This window comes from Mauremys reevesii, linkage group 7 (assembly GCF_016161935.1).
Source record: "Mauremys reevesii isolate NIE-2019 linkage group 7, ASM1616193v1, whole genome shotgun sequence".
NCBI classification, from domain to species: Eukaryota; Metazoa; Chordata; order Testudines; family Geoemydidae; genus Mauremys; species Mauremys reevesii.
Genome location: NC_052629.1, coordinates 102,403,916 through 102,418,517, shown reverse-complemented (window position 1 = coordinate 102,418,517; position 14,602 = coordinate 102,403,916).

The window sequence follows — 14,602 nt, the reverse complement described above, 5'->3', positions numbered from 1 at the left end:
GATTCCATTTCCACTTCACAACTACGAAATCTCCTTTGCTTCAGGCTTCGTAATTAATTCTGTTTAACATGCCTTCTCTTCCCTCCCAGGGGGTTTTAAATAATTTCTGGAAGTAAGTTACCTTAAAAACAAGAATTGTTCCTCCTGATTGGAATGTTGCTAATGTGGTACCTATTATCTTAAAAAGGAGCCAATGGAGATCTTGGGAAATGCAGACCAGGGAACTTGACCCCACTCTCCATGACATTTTCTGCCCCAGGGCTGGAGCTCCCCGCCCTGGTGTGAGGACCCTGCAGCTGTCCAGCCGCTGTGGGGAGTGGCAGACCCCGCAGCTGTCCAGCCCTGGCAGGAAGACTCCCTGCAGCTGCCCAGCCACAGCAGGCAGTGGAGACCCTGCAGCTGCCCAGCCACAGCCAACAGCTGGGGGATCCTGCAGCTCCCAGCTTCCCCAGGGACACAGAGACCCCACAACAGCTCAGTCCTGCAGGCAGGGGGACCCTGGAGCTCCCACACACCACAGTGGTAGAGGACCCAGAAGCCCCAGCCACAGTGGGTGCTGAACCCAGCTACCCCTTTTGTCAGGGATATTTTTTAGTAAAAGTCAGAGACAGGTCACGGGCTGCCATTAATTTTTGTCTATTGCCCATGATGTGTCCCTGATTTTTTACTAAAAATATCTGTAACAAAAACTTTGCCTTACAGATAAGGGATATCTAGGGGTTGTAAGTTTACTTGGAACATCAAAAGTCTTGTGATAAAGTCCCTCCTAAAAGATTTAGTTTAAAGAAGATAAGGGATTATTAAGATACAGTAAGGGTTGAAGTGTCATTGTGGGTAAAATCTAGTTAAACTTCAGGGACTTCTCCACATGACAAAGTTGTGCTAGTTTAATTTAAATATTTTTTTTAAATATGGTGCTATAGTTAAACCAGTGCGGCCCCTGTGTGGACACTTATTTTCATTTGAGTGGTTCATTTTGGAGAGTCCTAATCAATGTAAGCTAAAATACACTGGGGGAGTGAGGCGGGGAGCTGAGAGGAGTGTGACATTGAAGGCAGCTGGCAGAGTGCTATTTGAGATGCACTAGGTACTGGAGCTTTTAGGCCTTTACAGCTGCAGCACTTGCTTCAGCATGGTGCACCTGGCACCACCAAAGACTCTTTCAGGACAAAGCCTGGTACCACAGCACTCCAGAGATCACATGCAGAGGCAACACTTATACAAGGCGGAGAGCGGCTGAGAACCAGATGGGGCATTACTATGGAAACTGAAATTGCTGTGGGTGGGCTGTGATGCTAGGAAGAACCAGAGTTGAAGTCAGAGGAGAATATGAATAGTGAAGGGGGAAGCCAGCTGAGCAACAGATCACAGTGATACGGATGGGGGAGACGAGATGGAGTATTGTTCAAAGGCAGAGGAAAAGGGGGAGGAGGAAGGTCTCTGGGAGAGCCAGGAGGTGGAGAGAGTGGGAGATGAAGAGGAGTTCTGAGCATTCCAAAGTAAACAGGAGGAGGGGAGAGGGAGAGGGTGAGGGTGGGGACAGGTATGAGGTTAGAGGAGGAAGGACCCAGAGGTACCCTGGTGATGCTGTGGAAAGGTGTGGGAGAAAAGGATGAGGACTAAGGCAGGGCCAGGGTTGGGGCAGCCATCATCAGAGAGAAAGAGGAAGCAGAGGTGGGGTTTGGATTTGAGAGAGGGAAGAGCAACAGGAGAAGATAGAGCTGGTGGGAATACTAAATGGGGGAAGAAAGAGAAGGTGTTGATAGTGGGAGAAGGAGAAAGAGGAGAAAAGGCAGAGAAGGGTAATGGTTGGAGTCAAGAAGGAGCTATAGAAATGTCATTTATCCAGGGCCGGCGCAACCCATTAGGCGACCTAGGCGGTCACCTAGAGCACTAACATTTGTGGGGCGGCGACCAGATCTTTGGCCACCCCGGTCGTCAGCAGCATTTCAGGGGCGGGACCTTCCGCCGCCTCTGTCAGGGGCAGCATTTCGGGGGTGGGACGTTCCGCTGCCTAGGGTAGCAAAAAAGCTGGCGGCACTCCTGCATTTATCTTCCCTTGCAGCTTAGTCCAGGGGTGGAGAGGGTGGTCTATCCCTGGAGCCAACTCTTTGTATCAGAGGAGGGATAGCAAGATGGTGGCACATCTGCTGAGAGCAGCTACCTGACAATCTCTGCATGTGACAAGGTAGATACAGCATCTTCACCAGACACTGCCTTTGATCACCAGATCTTTCAGTCTGTCATTCTTCCTTGATCTGTCTCAATTCATTCTGCTCTTTCCCCATCTGCCCCCATATCCTCCAACCTCTTTATAACTCACCACAAGTGACTTCTCATAACAGAGGAATGTTCTCATCTGGATTTTTTTCCGCCCTCATACCTAGTTTGTTTGTGTTTTGTAGGATTTAAAGCTTTGGAAGTATCTTGATTGGGAGGCAGTTCCAGAACATATATCTATGAGGTACTGGCATGCCCCCCTTTACTATCCTATCTAAGCATCTCACAATCTTCAGTGTATTTCTCTTCACAACACCTCTCTGAGATAGAGCTGTGCTATTTACCCCCATTGTACCAGTGGGGAACCCAGGCACAGAGAAGCTAAGTGACTTGCTCAAGGACTCCCCAGAAGCTGTGGCAGAGCAAGTAGCTGAACCAAGGCCTCCAGAATCACAGGCTAGCATGCTATCACCTGGACCATCCTTTGCCTATAGATGGGGGGAGCAGTTTGGGCACTGAGAGTTTTAGTTGTTTCTATGGCCTTTGTGGACATGGTTAACCCATCCATCAGTCTAAAGAAAAGAATATTCCTCTGTTATGTGAAGATATATTTCTGGTAAATTCAAATTGCCTGTTTGTATCCTAGCAACAATGAAGCAGATACAATCCTGTATTAACTGTCTCATAGCTTCAGTTAAATTCCTGGCTGTGCCCTAAGATCAGTTCAGAATATTTCAACAGAAGGAGAATCTTTCATCACAACCAGCCCAGGAAAGCTTCTCGGACTGAGAGTAATTTTTAACCATATTTTCTAAGGGACATCAGGGATAAGCTGTCCTTATGACTTAGGGAAGATCTAGGAAGCCTGTTTATAACAGTAAAATGATGGCTACCATCTACGATCCATACAATATGGCAAACTAAAATTAGAGATCAGTCTGCAGTAGTCATCTGCTGGTGATTCTCTTGTAACTAGATGGATAAACAACTCCATTTGCCCCTTCATTGTATATATTACGCCATTGCTCTTTACTATTACTCAGTATATGGAGCATCCACCTTTGCTGAAGACGAAGACTCTGACATTTCACTCCATATGAATTAGTTTGTTCTGTAGGCAAACTGCCAGCTAAAAGCTCCCTAAACCACAAGTTCCACAATACTTTAGTGTCCGAATTTGTGCTGAATGTTAACTGCAACATAATACCCCCAACTCAGTGAACATGGAAGTCAATGATTTATTTATGACCCAATTTATTTACGATCCAACATGTTTTTTAATCAGAGTAACTACACAATTTACACTTTATCCCATGCATCTGATGAAGTGGGTATTCACCCATGAAAGCTTATGCTCCAATACATCAATTAGTCTTTAAGGTGCCACAGGACTCTTTGTTGCTTTTTACAGATCCAGACTAGCACGGCTACCCCTCTGATACACTACACAATTTCAGTATACAAAGTCAGAAATGGCTGTCCAGTATTTCCAGGAAAATGAGCGAGTGAGCTTAATTCATATAAAACCTTCTTTGCAATATGAAAATGCTTTCTGAATATATTCAATGCTGTTTAGGTAGGAAAGATTAAAGTTGTGCTTTCTCTCTGTTTAAGGACACTAGATCTTCACTAAATAAAAACGTCTATAGTATTTTGCAATTATGGGACATGAACCCTCTGAATGTGTAAGTTTCCATTTAAGATGAGAAGAGAGAGAACTGTAACTGCACTAAGCGAATATGTTCCAATTTGGTAGACTGAATAAACTTCCGGGAATGCTTTGTGTCCACCTATTGACTTGCCCAGTAGCTGAACTTTGTTAGTAATGTTTAAGACTTGTCTTGAGTGCTTCTATTGTAGAGCAAGCTGTCATGTATGGTGTGTGTAGGTATTGTAGCCAATTATACATAAAGCAATTCACTCAATCAGATTCTACCCTTTGCTTTGTAAATTGTTTAGCCATTAAAAAAGAAAAAGAAAAAAAGAATTAAACTGCGTTGGATTTGCCGTGGAAGGGGCATAGGGCACAAATCTGTCCTGTTTAGATTGCCACATTCAGTATGGAATGGAAAATATCTCTGCTAGTTATATAGACCAATTTCAAATGTAATGAGACCATCATTTGTCAGCCCATTAGAGTTAATGCTTTATCTTTATTGGGGGGAGGGATAGCTCAGTGGTTTGAGCATTGGCCTGCTAAACCCAAGGTTGTGAATTCAATCCTTGAGGGGGCCATTTGGGGAACTGGGGCAAAAAAATCTGTCTGGGGATTGGTCCTGCTTTGAGCAGGGGGTTGGACTAGATGACCTCCTGAGGTCCCTTCCAACCCTAATATTCTATGATTCTCCCTCCATCATGCAGCTAAAAAGCAGAGAGGAAAAACTGTCTGTAAGTGGGCATGGAGAAAGCACCACAATCCCAATGTATGTTACTCCATATTCTCATTAAGATAGTGTGTAAGCACAATGTGGTTAAGAATTGTCCTCAGAATTCAGGCATGGTTTCCTTGTCTAATGTAGATGCTGTAGCATGTTATAAGACTCCTGCAGATGTCCAATATGATCAGGGAAGCGATTAGCAACCACCATGTTTGAGCATTTGGGCTAGAATCCTACTAGTAACTTATCAAATTTAGTGTTCACAGGGCTTTAACAATGACCCAGTGGGCTGCTTTCGGGGCCCTGACAAGTGACAGGAAGGTGTAAAAACAAAGGTTTGGCATTGTGAGTGTGGTTGCAATACAGCCCCACTCACAAAATGAATCTTCCTCACTGTTCAGATTGCTTATACCATAGAACCTCAGAGCTCCGAACACCTTGCTCAGGATTGGAAGTTATTCCTAACTGTGAAATGTTCGTAACTCTGAACAAAACATTATGGTTCTTTCACAAGTTTACAGCTGAACATTGACTGAACACAGCTTTGAAACTTCATTATGCAGAAGAAAAATGCTGCTTTTAACCATCTTAATTTAAATGAAACAAGCACAGAAAGTCTTCTTACCATCAATTTTTTTTTAAAACTTCCCCCCCCCTTTTTTTTTTTAGTAGTTTACATTTAACACAGTACAGTATTTGCTTTTCTTTGGTCTCTGTTACTGCCTGATTGAGTACTTCCAGTTCCAGAGGGAGGGGGTGTGGTGACCGATCAGTTCGTAACTCTGGTGTTCATAATTCTGAGGTTCTACTGTAAATTCAAATCCAGCCTGCAGTCTGCTCTCTGAGCATTGACTTTCTGGTGCAGAGGTGAGAGCTACCCGCAAAGCTATACTCGCAATCCAAGAACAGTTGTTCCTTTGCTCACATTAGCTTACGCTTTATAAGGGGCGAAGGTCTACTGCTCTCTAGTATTTTTCCTGCAAACTTCTTCCGCAGCAAGCAAGGGCAGAGATGGTATCAGTCTGTTTTTCTGCAGAATCAGCTGCGTGACATTTGTTAGCAGTGCAATCCCTTCGCAAAGCCCGGCATAGCAGCATATCACTGCGGCTGAAAGGAAGTGATTCTGCCTGCTGAGAGGGAGGCAGCTCTGGAACGCCTGTCTCCCTAAACAATCAGCCAGTCTTCCACTGTCCCTATGGTTAGGGATTGGCCCAGCCAAAGTGTGGGCAGCCCTGAGCACTAGGGGCAGACTGAGTCCCCAACTCTGAGGTTCATCTCCTCTCCCTGAGAGTGAGGAGAGGGAGTGACTGTACAGGAGCCCCCTGGGATTTAGCTGAGTCTTTTCACCAGGAAAAACTAACACCCTACCACCAGAAGAAGCTCCAGCATCAGCTTGTGTTTGCTAGGGTCCCCTACAGCCAACTGGTGGAGGTTAAAGCCCCAGTGAGGCAGCCGTAGGGTATATCGACACTGCAAAGAAAAACCCACAGCAACAAGTCTCAGAGTCTGGGTCCATTGCCTCATGCCTGGGCTGCGGGGCTAAAAATAGCAGTGTAGACATTCCTGCTCGGGCTGGAGCCGGGGTTTCAGAGCTCAGGCTTCAGTCCAAGCCCTAATGTCTGCACTGCTGTATTTATTTCTGCAGCCTGAGTCCCAAGAGCCCAAGTCGATTGACACAGTCTCTGAGACCGGCGCTGCAGGTTTTTCTTTGCAGCAGTGACGTACCTAAGTGTCCCCCTGTAGTGAGCTCTCGGAAAGCAGCTTGAGTGCCCAGCAGCCGCCACGCCCAAACCAATAAGCCCTTGCTCAGGAGCTGGCTCTTTCCCACAATCTATTCACCTGCCTGGGACAGGATCCCGAGCCCCGGCTCCCCAGCCCTGCTTAGGGACAGTCTTTCCCCCACCTTCTCCGATTCAGTGTCATCGTTTCCGTTGCTTTCACCAGTGTTTGAAAGTGCATATTTGTGCCAAAGAAATATATTCCAGACCAAATTCATTAACATATACAAGCTACCTCACAGGGAGAGGCTTGGGAAAACCAGAAATCCCGAATAAATAAGGCACTGCAATGTGGCACTAGTGAGTCCTAAAATCAGGTCAGTACATCATGTGTGGTATCAACAACATATGCGCCGAGCCCATGCATCTGCACTGTAAACAAAGGGGCCAACAAACCAAAAAAAAAAAAATGATGTGGTTGTTACGTCTTTGAGTTTTCCTCCCCTCTGGTAAGATTTATAGTCACCAATTACACTTGTAAGTGGTTGGTAAAAGATTATTGTCTACAGCAGTTTAGTAGCAGTATTACACTTCCAACTTTACCTGGTTCAGAAGGTAACAGAGAAACTGAGGAGAAGTTTACCCATAGTTTAAATAGTTAGAAATGGGTAATACAGAGGGAGGAGGTGTGACAAAATTATCATTTACCACAACGCAGAGGTGACACATGGGGGAGGAGGGGATGCAGGGTCCTGTGGCCCCTCAGATTTCTGCCAGGGTTTATATGCCCTGCCCTACACACTACCAGAGCCTTTAAATCAGAGGTTCTCAAACAGTGATCCGCACGCTCCATTCAGGTGGCCCGCGGATAGTTCCCTTTAAGGTGCACGCCTGGGCTGCTGCACACAAGAGAATGAAGGGCCACCCACCTAATCAGTGGACCTGCGCAGGCGTGGCTTCACAAATTAGGTGCCTGGAGCCTGGAGAAGACGCACATATAAGGTGAGGTGCTGGCCTTGGGGGGGATAAGGGGTAGGTGGGAGGGGGCAGTGAGGTGAGAAGAGGGGTGGGGGGAATTTGGGATGTGCAGGGCTGCAGTGGCCAGAAAAAGAGGTGACTTTCCCCAGCTCCAGAGTTGCGGCTGCTGGGGAGAGACAGCCCTCCTTCCCAGCCCCAGCTCTGTGGCTGCTGTGGTGGGGGAGAGACCCCCACTCCTTCCCAGCCCCAGCTTGGGGGCTGCCACAGCTGGGGAGAGAGGGCACATCCATCACATTAGAAAGGTAAGACTACTGATGTTAAAGTATGAGTTGTGTGCTTTTATTTGTAGAACAAAATAACCTTAATTATTAATTTTTTTTTAATATAGCGCTTTATCCAAAGCACTTTACAATAGTTGGCTAATGGTACAAACAATATTTGGAAAGATCATTTAGTGGTCCACCGAGACCCTCTGCAATTTTCAAGTGGCCCACGGAAAAGAAATGTTTGAGCACCACTGCTTTAAATTATGATCCCCATTATCAACAGTTATGCGTCATCTCTGCCTAAAGGAGGCCTGAAAAATGCAAACTGAAGAAAAATAATAAATTCTCAAAAAGTGGCAAAAGGAACCTCCTACAAAAGCAAGAGAAGACATTACAGAATTCAAGGTTTCTGTTTCTTTAAAGGTCAGCAACACATTACAGTTACTGTTGTTCCTTGTTAGGACCAGCCATGGGTAAAGCCTCAATAAAGGATCCTCAGTAACAACCATTACATAAAGTTTGGATGGTGGATAATTCTCTCTCATTTACTGTGAACTTTTATCCAGATTTTTTTTTTTTAAACAAGGGGCTCATTCTATTCATTTACTTCTCAGTGCCAGCTCAGCCAAGTGAAGATGTGCTCTATGAACCTGAGAGAGAGAACTTGGCTCTGATGAATGGTCATGTTACAGAACATTTCTGAAGGGGCTGTCTCAGGTGGACAGAGAAGGAAGCAGACATTTGCACCTGTCAGCTATTCTTGAGGCAGACACAATATTCACTCATCTAGCATCTTCTACTGTGCCTGTAGGTGCAGCAGAACTAGCCCAAAGTGATTTGAAGAAAATTCAGATATCTCTACAGGCTGGGAGCCAAAACATGTCCTGCAGCAAAAACATGAGGGCAGGGCCCAGAGGGCTGGGCTCAGAGGGCCTAGGAACGCCACAAGATTCACACTGTGCCATCCCCACTCCAAGAGGCCAATGCAGGGGCTGTGGCCAGACAGCCTGTGGTCTCTGGCTATTCCCAGTTTCTATGAATGGCTCTTGGGGTCATAGCATCTAAGTATATATTGGAGCAGCCCTGAGACTACTCTAAATTACCTCAGGGGGTCACACCATCCCCCAGATGAAGGAGTTACAAATATGACTAAAGCCAGCTATGTCTCTGCCCCTCAGGACCTGTGCTGAACACAGTTTGGTTGGACTAGATCATCAAGGGCATACATATAGTTGCCACCTATCTAGTTTTTTCCAGACTCACCACTTTTATGAGTAGCTGTCCTAGGAAATGTGCAAGCATGTTCAGTACACACTGCCAGCTGTCCAGTTTTGTGAGCTCAGGATCAGCCAGGGTGGTTTTGTTTGTTTGTTTTGTTTTTGTTTTTTTTAAACTTCAGACGTGTCACCCTTAGGCCATGGGCCTAGGGAGTTTTTCCAGTCTGTGGTTAGATGCTGTTTTCAATTGCAGGTATATTCACCTGCTGGCACAGCCACCATTTTTCCAGATCTCTGTTTCAGGGAGGGTATTTCCAGGAATAACAGTGGGTGATGTTTATGTGCCCTAGTGGGTTGTAGGCTTGGCATGTGGGTTATTAATGCTGCTACCACTTGGAACAACTCATGAAGATTATCCCACACCTTGAACTAAAGATTCAGAGCTGGAACAGATTCTTCAAAATTGATGCGCAAGTAATGTGGACTGTCTTATATGACCAGGACTGTTCCTTTGCTGCCTGGAATATTCTGAGAACCGAGTCTGATAAAGCAGTGATTCTAAACCAGGCTTGAGTAAAACATGTCACATACTACCTTTGCAACTCTCTCCTTGCTAATTCTCTACTCTCCCACTTTTAAATTAATTTGTAATACATTTTGCTGCTAAAATACCAGGACTTTGACCATGCACAGAAAGAGCACTAGAATGAGGGCTAAAAACAGTGTATAGAGAGATATTGCATCACAATAGTCTCCCTTTGCAGTCTGGCTTTTAATGAGCTAAATTTACTGAGTAACTAGAGCTGTGCCTTTGATTGTGCCCCCCTGCACGTGCCCCCACCAGGATAAAGTAAAAGCATTCGATATATCCAAAACTTTAAGTAACAAGTAAGTAGTCCATAGAAAGCCAACCAATATCAATGTGACAACAAATCACGTTTGTTCTGTGTTATCGCTCTCAGAAAAAAATAACCTCAAATTTTTGGGTGCTTCACTTTTTGGATACCCAAAGTGGGCCTGATTTTTCGGGGTGCTGAGTACCTGCACCTTCCATTGCCTTTAACAACTCTAAAAATCAAACCCAAGGTGTCTTAAGATGGACACTCAAGAACTGATGCACTTCCAATAGAAGTAACCACTGGTGAAAATGTTTGGTCTTAACCTCTACCTACATCTCTCAATTCCTAGTTACACTGTCCGTAAAGGGAGGTACTGCCATAACCACAAAGCTGTTTGAAGATTTAATTCATTGTAACCATGCTGAGATCTTCGGATGGTAGGCACTAGAGAAATGCAGAAGTGCCAGATTTTAAAGTCCAATATCTCAACACTTTGGGGCTAGTAATGCAAGCTTTGTACCATCAGAAAGGGCAGATTTCTAGCTAAATGGGTATGCACAACATCTCTAGAAGTTCCCAAGATATCCAATTTTAATGGCATGACATTTTTAGGTATAGAAAAGCTATTTGAGGTAATTTTTTAGACTATTTAAAATTGTCCTTCAGCGGTCTGTTCATTCCCAGGATCAAGGATTTAAGGATTTAATGCAAGGAATAAGCAAGGCTCAGGCCTAGATAAGGATACTTGCATATTCCATTTATGATGCATGTCGGATCATTGCACTATTGCTGTATGGCAGAGCCTGGAAAGTTCATGGTTTTGCCACTTGTAAGCAATATCACAATCCCAAACTCTTGCTGATTAAACATTATGCCTCAGGATACTAGCAGACATTCATTCATTCACTCTCCCCCTCCCCCCAACTCTTTTTTATATTCTAGCATGAAAATGGCCATGCCCTAGTCAAGACTGAAATTAGCTTCCTTCCGTAAACCCAATTTTTAACCCCCACCCCTAATTTTCCACTAAGGAAAGCAATTCTTGACATTTCACATGCCACATCTCAGCCAAAAGTAGACATTTTTCTGGAAAAGTTGGAAAAAGGAGTAGAGGTTTTAAACTTTTGGCATTTAATCGTTTTCCTTGTCGTTGACTTTTTTTAAAAAAAAAAAATCCTGTTTTTGGCCCCTCATATCTCCAAAACAGCCTCTCATGCTAACATCACATTTTTGTTGTGGATTGCTGAGAAGTGTTTTCTTGTATTATTTTCTGAGGGAGAGGCTGCTGGGAGAAATCACAAAGGTATAGCACGTTATGCTGGAAGATGCTAATGATTTTTAATGAAATCTGTGGGTGCGCCACACACTTTCAGGCTCTACAGAAGGAGCAATCCTGCCCCTTTATGTAGTAAAAACAGCTGTGGGCTGTGAGGCTACTGCCCAAGGCACTAGGCCTCAGGACAGGTCAGAGCTAATTCTCCTGACTGAGGGGTTTTCCTGGTTGCACACACAGGCATAGGATTAGGGTGACCAGACGGCAAGTGTGAAAAATCAGGACAGGGGCTGGGAGGTAATAGGTGCCTATATAAGAAAATGCCCCAAATATCGGGACTGTCCCTAAAAAAATCGGGACATCTGGTCACCCTAGGTAGGCTATTGTTGGAGGCAGACAAGGCTAGGAAAAGTTGTCATGAGTGTTATCCTGAGAGGAAACAGAAAGATGGAGCTTCTTTGGGCCAGAACACACTGGGAGTGGCCCAATTGGGGATGTCTGAACAAGGAAACCGCCCGCTGTTTGTTTTTATGATGTCAGGGCAACCGACCTTCGTGTACTTTGTTTTAAAATATGTAAAATTACACCAAGAACATAGCTGACTCTTATCACCCATTTCTTAACCTAACAGGAACAACCTTGCCAGGCCCCATTTTTGGTTAACCGCTTAGGCCAAAGGTCAATAATAATGTCAGCACTTGTTGCAGGGTGTATAGAACGCACAGAATGACAAAAGGAAAGCAGAAGGAGCCAAGTAGCTCGGAGCCAGATCGCTTCACACTTCCCCACTTTTTTTTTTTGTGGATAATGTTGGCCCAGTGCTTCCTCATTCCTCCTTCCCCTGACCATTCCTGTTAGCCCCTGGCCAATTCAGCTCTAACCCTCACTAGCTTCACTGAGAGAAGAGCTGGGAGCCCAAGAGTTGTAGCAAGAGAGGGTTTCCTCCCTCACACTAGTCGACCAGCAGGCCTGTTCTGAAGACCACCACCCCAGAATGCAGTGCAGGGGAGAGGGTTCGCTGGCTGGCTGCAGTGCAGAATGTACCACATGTACACTATAATTGAGACCTCTGTTCCCTTCTAGGGCAGCTGCCGTGGTCATGGCAATTGTACGGGTGTACTCAGAGTGGGCTGAACAGTCTAAAAAGCACCTCCAGCCTTAGCCTTTTTGGGTGGGGTATGAAGCAACATTTTGCTCCCTTGTCCCCAGACTCTTGCCCACAGTAACCAACTTCTGACCACAGTTATCTCCCTGCTATGCACAGGCCAAGCCTAAGGATTTTGGGAGAGGTTAGAGAGGTGATTCTCTGAGATACATAGCAAACTAAACTGCCTTTTTTTCATGTATGTGTGTGGCAGGGAGCAGCAGGGATGGATCTTGTACAGCTCTGTGACCAGGATTTTTCAGGAGTGGTTAGTGATTTGAGTGCTCATCTGATTTTCAGAAAATGCTGAGTACCCAGCCTCTGAAAATCAGGCCCCTCTAAGATATTTCAAGTTTTACACCAGAAATAAAGTCACTTTTGGAAATCGTTACCTTTTGCCTTTCACCAGGGCTGCACCGTTTAAACATCAACAAAAAAATACACCCCAACTACATAAGTTAAAAAATGCTTTTGCTTCCATTAATAAAAAGGCAGGGTTACCTCAAGAACAGAATTTTCAGACAATGATGGTTTCTTTCTTCCTATTAAAAATACGTTTGTTAATTAATATCACACTAGCAGGTAGCCTCTGCAGGGGGAGCATTGCTGCATATCTATTAGAAATCATTGTTGTAAATTAATTTATAGTGAAAGTTAATTTACAGAGAATATTTCCACTTCAACAGTATGTTGCACTGGGCATGGTGGGCAAAATCTGGATTCCCAGCTAACGTTTCATCTCTTTCTTTCCTTCAGACCTAGTCAGGATCACTCAACCACAAATGCTGCATTTTATGCTAGTTCCATCTGTACCTATTTAAAAAGATTTGAATCACCCACATAGACATTTTAGCTTAACATATTGTCCTCTCTTGAGACATTTGGTAATTTGTTCATGAGAAGCTGAGCATTGTCTTCTTTCTTGGGCTAATTTTAGTTTGTTATTTATGTTTACAGTACTTACATTTTTGTTTGTGCAAGTCTTTTCCAGTAGTTGACTTCGTTTGTTAGTATTTTTGCTGGTTTCTTTGGCTGTTTTTGCCTGTAAATGCCATTCTCTTGCCAAGATCATAGTGCATCCATCAGATAAGTACTAAGACATTTGCAGCCCTCATTCTGCAACTTGGCTGCCTGCCTCCCTTTCCTCCTTCTGCTTTAAAATCAGGCAGATGGCATCCAGTCACATGAAGAGAACTGTTCACACCTGTTATATCAACTCCTACCCTTCCTGAAGCCACTGACCAGTTTGCTTCCTCTTTATTATCAGCAATGCACACAAGATAGCAGAATGGATTATACGGCTTCAAAATGTTTTGGGCTGGGGTTTGTTGTTTTTTGGAAGAAGATGAAGAGGTGATTTGATCATGGTATATCATCACCTTCACAGGGAGAAAACGCCAAGTACTAAAGAGTTCTTTAACCCAATGGAGAAAGGCGGACCAAGAAACGATGCCTGGAAGACAAATGCAAATTGGCAACAAGACACAAAGGTTTAACAGTGAGGGTGATTAACCATTGGAACAAACTATCCAGGAAGTGGTGGATTCTCCATCTCCTGATGTTTTCACATAAAGACTGGATGCCTTTCTGGAAGATAGTATAAGCCAAATACAAGTTATTGGGCTAAGTATAGTGTAACTAGGTGAAATCCTGTGGCCTGTGTTATACAGGAGGTCAGACTAAATGGTCTAATGATCCATTCTGCCCTTAAAAATATATTAATCAAAATTTCTCTGCTGTATATAATTCCAGTTGAATACAGCAAGAGTTAGTAATACACTGCATATCAGCGAACCAGATGGAGCATTTGGGAGATGGAAAGGAGTGCAGTTGTTATACCTGTAGCCCAATTCTTCTCCCAAACTAAGCAGTTCTTCTCCCTTCATGTTTACTCTTCAAAATCTCACTCTCATACCACTAATTCCAGTTAGTGATTGGGCCTGATTCCTTAGTGGGTCTACCAGTGGTCATTTCCTAATGATCCTCAGGAGGTGCTCAGTGCTTAATAACTTTGGCAAAATGCTGACCCAGTGCAACAACCCTCCAAACAAGTTAGTCATGTCTCCAGGCTTGCGCTATAGGCTGAGGAATCTGAGCGCACAGAAAAAACATGTTTAATTCTCCCTGCAATTTACTCCAACCGTGCATCTTTCTTTCTCGAAGTGTAATCCTTGATTCTGCTTTTATTTAGGTGCAGGTGAAATATTTCTATAACATAATAATCCTGAGTGTGTAGCTTCTAGAAAAACATCCAATCTTGCTTTACTGTCATAATTATGATAATGAAGAATGAGATGGAGAGAGAAAAATACACTAATGGAATGGCATTTGGTCTTGCACAGAACCTCTCATAGTCAGAGGCGCCCATCCACTATTTCTTCTAATTTATCATTCTTATCACCACCTTCAGTGCCCTACAGAAATCTGCCCCTCTCTACTTGTTCTCCCTTGTAAGGCTGCACAGAATGCTGCCCCCCTCCACTGCACTCTGCCAGTGCTCCCAGCCTTGCCCACCCATCTGCCAGCTTCTAACACAACCACCTCCATGCCCTCTTTCATGCAGTCCCCT